This window comes from Sciurus vulgaris (genome assembly GCF_902686455.1).
Source record: "Sciurus vulgaris genome assembly, chromosome: 6".
Taxonomy (NCBI): Eukaryota; Metazoa; Chordata; class Mammalia; order Rodentia; family Sciuridae; genus Sciurus; species Sciurus vulgaris.
The window spans coordinates 98438294-98450160 of NC_136466.1; the positions used below are offsets into that span (position 1 = coordinate 98438294).

The following is an 11867-nucleotide window of genomic DNA, read 5'->3' on the forward strand; positions in this document are numbered from 1 at the left end:
TTGATCCACTTTGTACTGGGAGGAGAGTTCGGCTTCAAGTTCATTACTCTACCACACAAAAAGTAGTAAGAGTTTTGCTCATTTGAATAGACATTTATTTGTTTTCAAAGGAACCTGTGAGCTATGTTTACTTTCTTTTTCTTCCTACTCACATGTTAGGAAAATGAGATACAGAGAATTTCCATGATTTTTCCAAAGTGGTAACATGAGGATTCAAACTCAGCTATTTTTCTTATAAAATTGAAATTCCATTTCATTTTACTCCTTAGGCTTTTACATTTATTGTTGGAGGACAGAGCCTTTAAACAATATCAAGAAGAGAAAACCCAAATCTTTTGATAATAAAGTATGACTGATAAGAAATTACAAATGACTGCTTTAGAAAATGTTTTCCACTTTTATTATTATTATTTTCTATGCAAGAGGAAAGGAAGAAAAAAATATCCTTTAAAACTCCTCAAACTGGCTATTTTCTAAAAGTTGCTTCTCACCCAAGATTTTTTCAATTACTGGGCAAATAAAACTGGAATAAATACACTGTGAAATCTACTGATTTATATGTATTACAGATGGTGTACTAGAAAGAAAACACTAAATTAGAGGAAAATATATAGGATACAGTGCTGCAAAGTGTACTGCTCATCTAATTCATCTAGAATTCTTCAAATATAATGGAAATTGCCATTAGATTGTTTAAATGATAATCGGCCTTGCATTTTAGAAGCTAACAAAAAGGTGGAAAATGGTCTAAAATATCTGTAAATCAAAGGTTTAGAGTTATATCTTTGACAAAAGCATAATTTGGCATAATATATTTTTAATTCTGAATGAGTTTCCTAGTGCATTAACATCCAAGCATGAAGCAGGGTCATGCTCCATGAACATCATTGTCAAAGTGTCCAATCAATTTGCTTATATTATGAGTCATGCCTTATTCCTATTGGTTTTCTGCACATCAAGATTCAGCTAACAGACTAAAAGACCATGCAATGTATGTTAATCTAAAACTCTTCCATATACAACCTTTGCAGAAATAACTGAAGAGGATAGCATCTTGGTTATATTACTTTCATGTTTGACACCAACTGTTGCACCCTCTGGGGCAATGCCAAACAGAGATATTTCCAACAGATAAAAAAAGTTTTCATTACTAATTGAATCTGATGTGTGCTCTTGCAAATAGTCATATTTCCTTTTTCTTCATAGATTCTTAAGTGAATTGTCAATGCAAGGTCAATAGTGACTTCCCTCAGGTCTTCCTACTATGAGAATTGGTAAGAGTCTTCTGAAATGCTAATTAACTTTAGGTAATTTAGTTTGTCTTTTTCATGTATATAAAAGTTCATTGACATATAGACCAGTGTTTACACATGCTGTTTTTAAATGAGTTATAAACATTTGCTCTCATTAAATTGTAGTGTTTTAGAAAATTTGAAAAAGAATCATATAGTCACTGCAATAAGGAACCATTATTTGTGTTTATTATCATCTAGTTTTGTATTAATTAGACTTCATAAGGTATTTTATATTTAAAAATATGTTTCATCTTTTTCTCTCCTTTGGCCCTTAAGTAGACACAAATGTGTGAATCAATCTTTGGTTTATGACAAACCCTATGCAGTGCTCATATAAGATGCCCTTTATTTTTATTTACTTATTTATAAGACTATGAAATCCCTCACAAATTCACAACTATTGCCCCCAAACTTAGAAACTTTACATTAGCCTACATGAAATGCTGTGTCTTCCAACCCCTCTCACTGAATTCGCCTACTGAAGGCAGCAATCATTCAAAATCCTATTTTTTCATTGCTTCTCTCTCTCTCTCTCTCTCTAGATATATATGTATATATTATATATATTATATATAATTATATATATAATTGCTTTACTATATATGTTCTAAATATAGTAAGGCATATGTAGCATTTATGTGTGTTCCTAAAATGCATATACTGTATTTGTGAATTTATAGAAGTTGAGCATGTACCTTGTAATCTTTTGGAATTTACTGTTTCATTTAATAATCTTATTGCTTAAATTTAGTCCCAGTGTTATTCTATATCATTCATCATGACTTCTGTATAATAAACCTCTGTGAATAGAGTACACCTTATTAATCTATTCTCATTTAGATGGACATTAGGGTTACCTTCATTTTATTCTTATATTCTTAATTATCAGTTTTAGTAGTTTCAAGATATTCTGTTGATTTCCTCAAATAGTTCTTCGTTTTTTTAAATTTCTTTCCATACACTACTATGTTCTATTAGTCAAGTTTAGAGTATTTTTGTACTGACAGATTTTCTTTACCATATATTGTATCTTAGAAAATTAGAGATGAAATTATTAAGTCAAAAGATAACATGATAGATATTTTCAATTTGCATTAGAAAGTTTGGCAACTACACTAGCAATTGTACAATTACTACATCATTATAAGTATTATCATCTGTTTTGTGTTATTATTAATTTAAAATATAGTTATGGCCAAACACAGTGGCCCACACTTATAATTCCATCTACTTGGGACTGATGTACGAGAATGATAAGTTCAAAGTCAACCTGGGTAACAGCAAGTTCCTGCCTCAATAAAAAATAAAAAGGGTGCTGGGGATGTAATTCAATTAAATAAAAGAGCTATATTTTGCTTTTTTCAATAATTGTTAGCATTTTATCATAAAACATCAGCTATGGATCCTTGTCTTCTGAACCAGAAATTTTTATTTAATAAACAAAATTAAAGAATTATGAGTGAAATAATGGTTCACAGCCTTGTTTGAAAGTCTTGTTTGAAATTCTGAATAGAAGATGTTACTGGTGAGCATTGTTCATTCATTTGAGTGATTCTCAACTTCAAATAAAAAGCTGAAGCTTAAAGACAATTATCAACTTTCCTAAAATTATAGTTAATTTTCACTATATTATATTAATTTCCAACTGATCAAATATAAAATTGACCATCAGAAAGTTTTATTTCATTTTCATTTTGAATGCTATCTTTAAAATCTTGTAGGGTTTGCAATCTGAACCTTTTAATGTAGTACTTGAACATGCATCTATTGTTATTGTATTTTTTTTTTTTTCTTGAGGAGTGGTCTCCTTTTCTTGCTAATCCTTCTCCTTTGGACTTCTCTGTCATGCTGTGTTCAGTCTGGGCCTAAAAGAAGTTTGTTAATTCAGACATGCTGAGCTGGGCTGAGCTGTCAGATGTCATACTTTTTCTACCAAGGGGAGACTTCTTTACCATTCCTATAAATCAAAGTATTATTAATTATAAAGTTTGCTATCTCATTTTCAATACACTCTTTTTTCATTTCCCTATGTTCAATGATATTAATTTATAGTTTGCATCACATTGTGGCATAATGCATATTGATGTGCTTCTATAAATTTTTATAAACTTATGTCACAATTTTCATAACTGAAGAATAATCCCATTACTTGGTCAATGGGAACAGTAATAGGGACTTTCGTGTTTTAGGTTCACACAGTCTGAACACTTGCTAGCACATACAACACATAACCACTTGCTTCTCAATTTTCACAATTCAGCTGGATTCATCCCTAATAAAGTCAACATTCAATTAACATTTGTTCTCAATGACTAAAATCAGTTATTTTACCCATCATAACTGCAAATTCCCACCATTTTTCTTCATGCCTGCAGTCTGCATCTGAATTGTCCAATGGTTGTTCTGCTGGATTCATTCTGCCCACTTTTGTAAACAATTGCCCATCTTTGCAAAAATAGACCTTTGGAGGGTCATTGATTGTGTATACAAATTCTAGACAAGTTTGTAAAATAAATTCACCTTTTCACTTTTGTTTTATTTTTATTGACCTTTGCTTAGAACAATTAGCCTTCCCTAAAGTTTTGTTATATAGAAGTGTGCTGTATAAACTATTCTCCTTGTTTTCTCCTTCTGACAGAGCAATTTCTTTGGGACCAGAAAGATGAATTTCCACAGATTCATCAGATAAAAGATTCTCACCCTCCTTCCCCAGCAACTGAACCATGGCACACAGCTTTCAGTTAGTAAAATATTTTGCTGTATTAAATATTTTCTTTTTTTACAGTCCCATCAGTGTATGCATTTCCGGGAACATGGGTTGATTTTATGAGCACAAAAGATGGAAGATGAGCCCTTTAAACACTCTTCTCAATGATAAACCTATTCTGCACTATAACACATAATGCATTTTCTGAAGGACTTTTCTGTATTTTACAAACAAAACTGAGGGCATTTAGTAGATATGGAATATGACTCGCAGAAAGCTAAAATAACCATCCTGGTCAAATAGGAAGTTCCTGGTCAATTTTGTTCAGAACCTTGACCGTCTGTCTTTTGCTCTAACATTATGTAGAATTTTCTTTAGGCCAGTTAAAAGAACTTTTTACAGATATCTGATTTTAAAGTGTTACATCTTACCCATCTTGATGTAGAAACTCTTGACTCTCAATGCCAAGAAGGAGAATATCAAGGGAAGAAATGTAATTGTATTGAAACACCACCCACAACCACCACAAGAAATGCAGAACACAAGACAGGGGTAATGGCACATGTGTAATCCCAGCAATTCAGCAGACTGAGGCAGGAGAATCATAAGTTCAAGGCTAGGCTCAGCTACTTAGCAAGATCCTGTCTCAAAATAAAATATTAAAAAGAAGTGGGGATGTAGCTCAGTGATAAAACATTCCTCAGTTCAATCCACAGTACCAAAATGAATGAAGGAATGATAAAAAAAAGAAACACACACCACTTTAAACTATTAAAACCTGATAATTAGGAAATTTTAAATGGATTGCATTAAACAAAATGTTAATTTTAAAACTTGTCTGGATTTTAGAACATATTTTTCCACCGATATTATGTGTATCTACTGATTATGTTCTTGGGAAAGAGAGTTTTAAAAAGCTTATTTCATGCACAATGTACTAAAACAATGGTAATGATAATATTGTGTCAACTACACATCACATAGTTTCCATAGGAAAAAACATTTCCAGTTCCAGGCTTGCACATCAGGATCACTTCAAAAACACATGTGAATAATTTTGATAACAGTAGCAGATACATAAGGAAAAGACCAGGTGATAGAAAAGCTAAGATGGGAACAAATTTCAAGATTAGTCTCTTAATTCTGTATTTATACAGGATAAATTAATTTTCTTTTCTGCCAAAGGGATTGTGACTCCCCAGTTTCCATGAATTGAAAAAGAATGGGACGTTACTCTCCAGTGAAAGGAATCCTGAATGGCAATCATCTTTTCCATGTATAGACCTACATTTCGTGAAAGAAGGCCCTCTGCTAGTGGGGCAAAACACAAGACAGCGTACAGGAAGAAATGTAACTGAGAAGGAAAGAAGTACAGACAGGGCAGAGCAGGTCAGAATCCTGGATGAGGAACATCTTTAGAAAGTATACTATAGGCAGTATACTACTAATAGGGTGATAAGTTAAAAAAAACATTGAATGGAGATCAATATTCAAGCCACGCCTTTTGTACTTAATTAGGGAAATCTGCTTAAATCCCTGCTTTCCAAACCTCAAAAGGAGGACATTGCATTCAATGATTTCTCAATGCCTTTTCAGTTTTAATATGCTATGCTGTGCTACAAGCATGCATATGCATGCAACACAGTGCTAGGGAGGAGGTGAGCTTGAATGTGACAGAATTGGGAAAGAAAGTGAACTGGCCAGAATCCAGCTATGCAGGATGAGGAGACCAAAATGGGTAGTAGGATTTGGAAACACAATAGAGGCTACACTTGTTTAAAACCATGATTATTAAACTGCTTTCAGGGTAGCTTCATGAGGGCACTGGTACAGAATGCTGGCATATTGAGTCAGACAAGTTTAAGCAATTTCCTGTCTCAGGTCAGTATTTATCGTAGAGAATACAGTGGGAGTAAACACACAAACAGAAAGCAAGTATTGTCAGATCATTTCATATGGTGGAAAAATCCCAGTGTTTTACTTGAGTTCATGTTGACTTTGCTTTCAGCACTTCAGGAAATAGTTTGTATTCCTCTAAGATAAACAAGATAAAATTTTGGGGGAAATTTACTGCATTGTTCTACCTGTAATATTCTTCAGTAGGTAAATGATTATCTGCCAATTGAATTCAAGAGGTCAGGAATTTAAAGAAAGATAAAACTTTTTGCTAAACACTTAGAATAATCATATTACAAAGAACCAAAAGAAATCAACCAAGATGGAAAATTACTACAATCTATAAACACACAGATTACTTTGGAATCTAAATATTTGAGATTTCCATTTCTCTTTAAGTTGCATTTGATTCACATAAGAACCTCCATGGCATATTCATGGAGTGTGATACTTATGTTCTAGGCAGCTGAGGTTCATACCTAAAATTTTAAAAACATGCATGTTTTAGTAACTGAAATAAAGGATAAAATAGATAGGTGAGAGTTCTTATAAATATCTGAAATACAGAGACTTTGGTGCGACAACTCTACCACATATGAGTAGGAAAGATATTCAGTAGGGACAAAAATCATGCTTCTCCTAAATTGTCAGAAATTTGAACTGCTATTGAAACTAACTGGAGCTAGAATGGTACAGATTTGTGGTAAAAGACAGAAATATGGGGGTTTTCAAGATGGCGGACTAGAGGGTGGCTGCATTTCATGTTGTTCCAGGACTCAGGATTCAAAAGAGGAGATATTGAGAGACTTGGGACCAACTCAAAGCAGCCGGGTGAGTCTCTCCCGTTGGGGAGGCGTCCCAATGGGGCGGTAGGAATGCAGGGAACTTTGTGAAGTAGAGCTGCCCGGCTAGACACCCCTACCCCAGCTGGAGCATTGAACTCGGACAACTGGGAGCATCGTACAGGAGGCCACTCAGCACAGCACTTGGACTCGGAGCAACCATTGGGGCTCCGGGCAGCTGCCCAGAGGAGGAGTTGCGAGGAGAGCTGTTTGGACTCAGAGCAACCACTCCTGAACACCGGGGCCTGCCCAGAGCAGGAGGAGGAGGAGGAGTGTGGTGGGTCGCCTGGACTCGGAGCGACTACACCAGAGCTACAGGCGGTTGCCAGAGGAGGAGCTGTGCTCTGTTTGTACTCAGAGCGACTGCTCCTGCACACCAGGGCCTTCCCGGAGAAGGAAGAGGAGAAAGAGGAGGAGGAGGAGGAGGAGTGCGGAGGGTCGCTTGGACTCGGAGTGACTACATCAGAGCTCCAGGCTGCTGCTCAGAGGAGGAGGCAAGTGGTGAGTTGTGTGGACTCAAAGTGACCGCACCTGAACACCGGGGGGCTGCCTGGAGGAGGAGCGCAGTGGGTCACTTGGTCTCAGAGTGCCTGCACCAGAGCTCCGGGAGGCTGCCCGGAGGAGGCATGCAGTGGGTCGCTTGGACTCAGAGCAACTCAGAGCGACTGCTCCTGAACACTGGCGGGGGCTACCCGGAGGAGGAGGAGGAACAGGGCGAGTCACTTGGACTCGGAGTGACTGCCCAGGGCTACGGGCGGTTGGCGGGAGGAGGAGGCATGCAGTGAGTTGCTTGGACTCCTAGTGACCGCACCAGAACACCGGGCGGCTGTCCAGAGGAAGAGGCATGCGGCGGGTGGCTGGGACTCGGAGCAATTGTACGGGGATCCAGGTGGCTGCTCAGAGGAGGGGCCACATAGCCAGGCGATTAGGTGAAGAGCAGGGTCCCAGGACCTAGGAGGCTTCTTGGTGGAAGAGCCGCACAGAGACACGCTTAGGGGCAGAGAGAAGGTTCCAGGACTGCGGGCAGATTCTCTGAGGAGAGGCAGTCTAAGGAGACTCGTCTGCAAAGGGTGAGGCTCCCAGGCCCAGGAGGTAGGTCCGGGCTCCTGGGAACATTGCAGAGGAAGACAGTCCAGCCCAGGCAGTAGTTGTAGATTGAGGGAAACCTCTAGGAGGGGAACTGACCAGCGAGACCTCCCCACAGGTGAGTCTTCCCTCCAGGTAGGTTTTCCCACAAGGACGGTAAAACGAGAGACACAGACCCAAACAGACCTTGCCTCAGCGCGCAGCCTAGTTCCCCTTTGGATGACTACTGGTCAACAAGTGGAGGCACCTCTGCCCACTAGCAGGGAATATACCCCTCCTGAAGGCCACCACCCCTAGAGAGGCAGCTTCTTTGTGGAGCACCCACTATCAACTTCCTCCAAGACTTAGGCCTACTGAAAGCTAAGAGGGGATATAATAGAAATCTTCAGGGATATTATAAGTCAATAGAGGAAATCTGCAATATCTCAGCGGTCGACTGATAATTGAACAATATGAGAAAACAAGGGAAGAAAATGCCTCAAACAAATCTAGATGTTACATCAAAATAAAACCCAATGACAGCATGGCAGAAGAAATGACAGAAAAGGAGTTCAGAATGTACATAATTAAAATGATCAGGGAAGCAAACGATGAGATGAAAGAGCAAATGCAGGCACTGAATGATGAAATGAAAGAGCAAATGCAGGCATTGAATGATCACACCAATCGACAGTTAAAAGAGCAAATACAGGAAGCAAAAGATCATTTCAATAAAGAGTTAGAGATATTGAAAAATAAAACCAAACAGAAACACTTGAAATGAAGGAAACAATAAACCAAATTAAAAACTCCATAGAAAGCATATCCAATAGGATAGAACACCTGGAAGACAGAACTTCAGACATTGAAGACAAAATATTTAACCTCGGAAACAAAGTTAAACAAACAGAGAAGATGGTAAGAAATCATGAACAGAATCTATAAGAACTATGGGATATCATGAAAAGGCCAAATTTAAGAATTATTGGGATTGAGGAAGGCTTAGAGAAAAAAACCAAAGGAATGAACAATCTATTCAATGAAATAATATCAGAAAATTTCCCAAATCTGAAGAACGAAATGGAAAACCAAGTTCAAGAGGCTTATAGGACTCCAAATACACAAAATTACAACAGACCCACACCAAGGCAACTTATAATGAAAATACCTAACATACAAAATAAAGACAGAATTTTAAAGGCCGTGAGAGAAAAGAACCAAAATACATTCAGGGGGAAACCAATACGGATATCAGCAGATTTTTCAATCCAGACCCAAAAGCTAGAAGGGCCTGGAACAACATTTTTCAAGCCCTGAAAGAAAATGGATGCCAACCAAGAATCTTATACCCAGCAAAACTTACCTTCAAATTTGACAATGAAATAAAATCCTTCCATGATAAACAAAAGCTAAAAGAATTTACAAAAAGAAAGCCAGCATTACAGAACATTCTCAGCAAAATATTCCATGAGGAAGAGATGAAAAACAAAGAAGCAAATCAGCAAAGGGAGGGATTATCCTAAAGGAATTGTCAAATAAAGAAGGAATGAAGTTGTGTCAAATAAATAAATAAATAAATAAAATTTAAAAAATGAACCAAATGATCGGGAATACAATCATATCTCAGTAATAACCCTGAATATAAATGGTCTTGATTCATCAATCAAAAGACATAGACTGGCAGATTGGATCAAAAACAAAGATCCAACAATATGTTGCCTGCAAGAGACTCACCACATAGAAAAAGATACACTTAGACTAAAGGTGAAAGATGGGGAAAAACATACTATGCACATGGACTCAGCAAAAAAGCTGGAGTATCCATCCTCATTTCAGATAATGTGGACTTCAAGCCAAAGTTAGTCAGAAGGGATAAAGAAGGACATTTCTTACTGCTTAAGGGAAGCATAAATCAGCAAGTTATAACAATCATAAACATCTATGCCCCAAACAGTGGCTCATCCATGTATGCCAAACAAATCCTTCTCAATTTCAGATACCAAATAGACCATAACACAATAATACTAGGTGATTTTAACATGCCTCTCTCACCACTGGACAGATCTTCCAGACAAAAATTGAACAAAGAAACCATAGATCTCAATAACACAATCAATAATTTAGATTTAACAGACATTTATAGAATATACCATCCAACCAAGAGTGAATACACTTTCTTCTCAGCAGCACATGGATCTTTCTCTAAAATAGACCATGTTTTATGCCACAAAGCTAGTGTTAGCAAATACAAGAAGATAGAGACATTACCTTGTATTCTACCAGATCATAATGGATTGAAGTTAGAAATAAATGAAAGAGTAAAAAACAGAAACTACTCCAACACCTGGAGATTAAACAATATGCTATTATATGATGTATGGATAACAGAAGATATCAGGAAGGAAATTAAAAAATTCTTAGAGGTAAATGAGAACAAAGAAACATCATATCAAAATCTCTGGGACACTATGAAAGCAGTACTTAGAGGGAAATTTATTTCATGGAGCGCATTTAATAAAAGAAGTAAAACTCAACAAATAAACGACCTAACACTACAGCTCAAAGCCCTAGAAAAAGAAGAACAGACCAACACCAAAAGTAGTAGAAGACAGGAATTAGTTAAACTCAGAGCTGAAATCAATGAAATTGAAACAAAAGAAACAATACAAAAAATTGACAAAATAAATAGTTGGTTCTTCGAAATAATAAACAAAATTGATAAACCTTTAGCCACACTAACAAAAAGAAGACAAGAGAAAACCCAAATCACTAAAATTCAGAATGAACAAGGAAATATCACAACAGACAGGATTGAAATACAAAACATAATTAGAAGCTATTTTGAAAATCTATACTCCAACAAAATAGAAAACCTTGAAGACATCAACAGGTTTCTAGAGATATATGAATTGCCTAAACTGAAGGAGGAGGACACACACAATTTAAATAGACCAATTTCAAGTAATGAAATAGAAGAAGTCATCAAAAGCCTACCAACAAAGAAAAGTCCGGGACCAGATGGGTTCTCAGCCAAGTTCTACAAAACCTTTAAAGAAGAGCTCATTCCAATACTTCTCAAAGTATTCCATAAAATAGAAGAGGAGGGAACCCTCCCAAACTCATTCTATGAAGCCAATATCACCCTGATACCTAAACCAGACAGAGACACATCAAGGAAAGAAAATTTCAGACCAATATCCTTAATGAACATTGACGCAAAAATTCTCAACAAAATTTTAGCAAATCGCATACAAAAACACATTAAAAAGATAGTGTTCCATGATCAAGTGGGTTTCATCCCAGGGATGCAAGGGTGGTTCAACATCAGGAAATCAATAAATGTCATTCACCATATCAATAGACTTAAAGTCAAGAATCACATGATTATTTCAATAGATACAGAAAAAGCATTTGATAAAATACAGCACCCCTTCATGCTCAAAACACTAGAAAAATAGGGATAGTGGGAACATTCCTTAACATTGTAAAGGCCATCTATGCTAAGCCCATGGCTAATATCATTCTAAATCCTGAAAAACTAAAAGCATTCGACCTAAAAACTGGGACAAGTCAGGGATGCCCTCTTTCACCACTTCCATTCAATATCGTCCTTGAAACTCTAGCCAGAGCAATTAGACAGACCAAAGAAATTAAAGGGATACAAATAGGAAAAGAAGAACTCAAACTATCCCTATTTGCTGATGATATGATTATATACTTAGAGGAACCAGGAAATTCCACCAAAAAACTTTTAGAACTCATAAGTGAATTCAGTAAAGTAGCGGGGTATAAGATCAATGCACATAAATCTAATGCATTTTTATACATAAGTGATGAATCTTCAGAAAGAATAATTAGGAAAACTACCCCATTCACAATAGCCTGGAAAAAAAAATAAAATACTTGGGAATCAATCTCACAAAAGAGGTGAAAGACCTCTACAATGAGAACTACAGAACACTAAAGAAAGAAATTAAAGAAAACCTTAGAAGATGGAAAGATCTCCCATGTTCTTGGATAGGCAGAATTAATATTGTCAAAATCGCCATACTACCTAAAGTG

The 11867-nt window shown here is 36.6% G+C and overlaps 1 long non-coding RNA gene across 1 annotated transcript in view; it reads left to right on the top strand.

Annotated features, from left to right (window-relative positions):
• Positions 1-9675, top strand: part of LOC306663847 — a 209470-nt gene extending 199795 nt beyond the window's left edge. Inside the window, exon 3 of the long non-coding RNA XR_013764565.1 lies at positions 9610-9675. This is a non-coding gene — a long non-coding RNA (uncharacterized lncRNA). The remainder of the gene's footprint in view (positions 1-9609) is intronic.
• The last annotated feature ends 2192 nt before the right edge of the window (positions 9676-11867 follow it).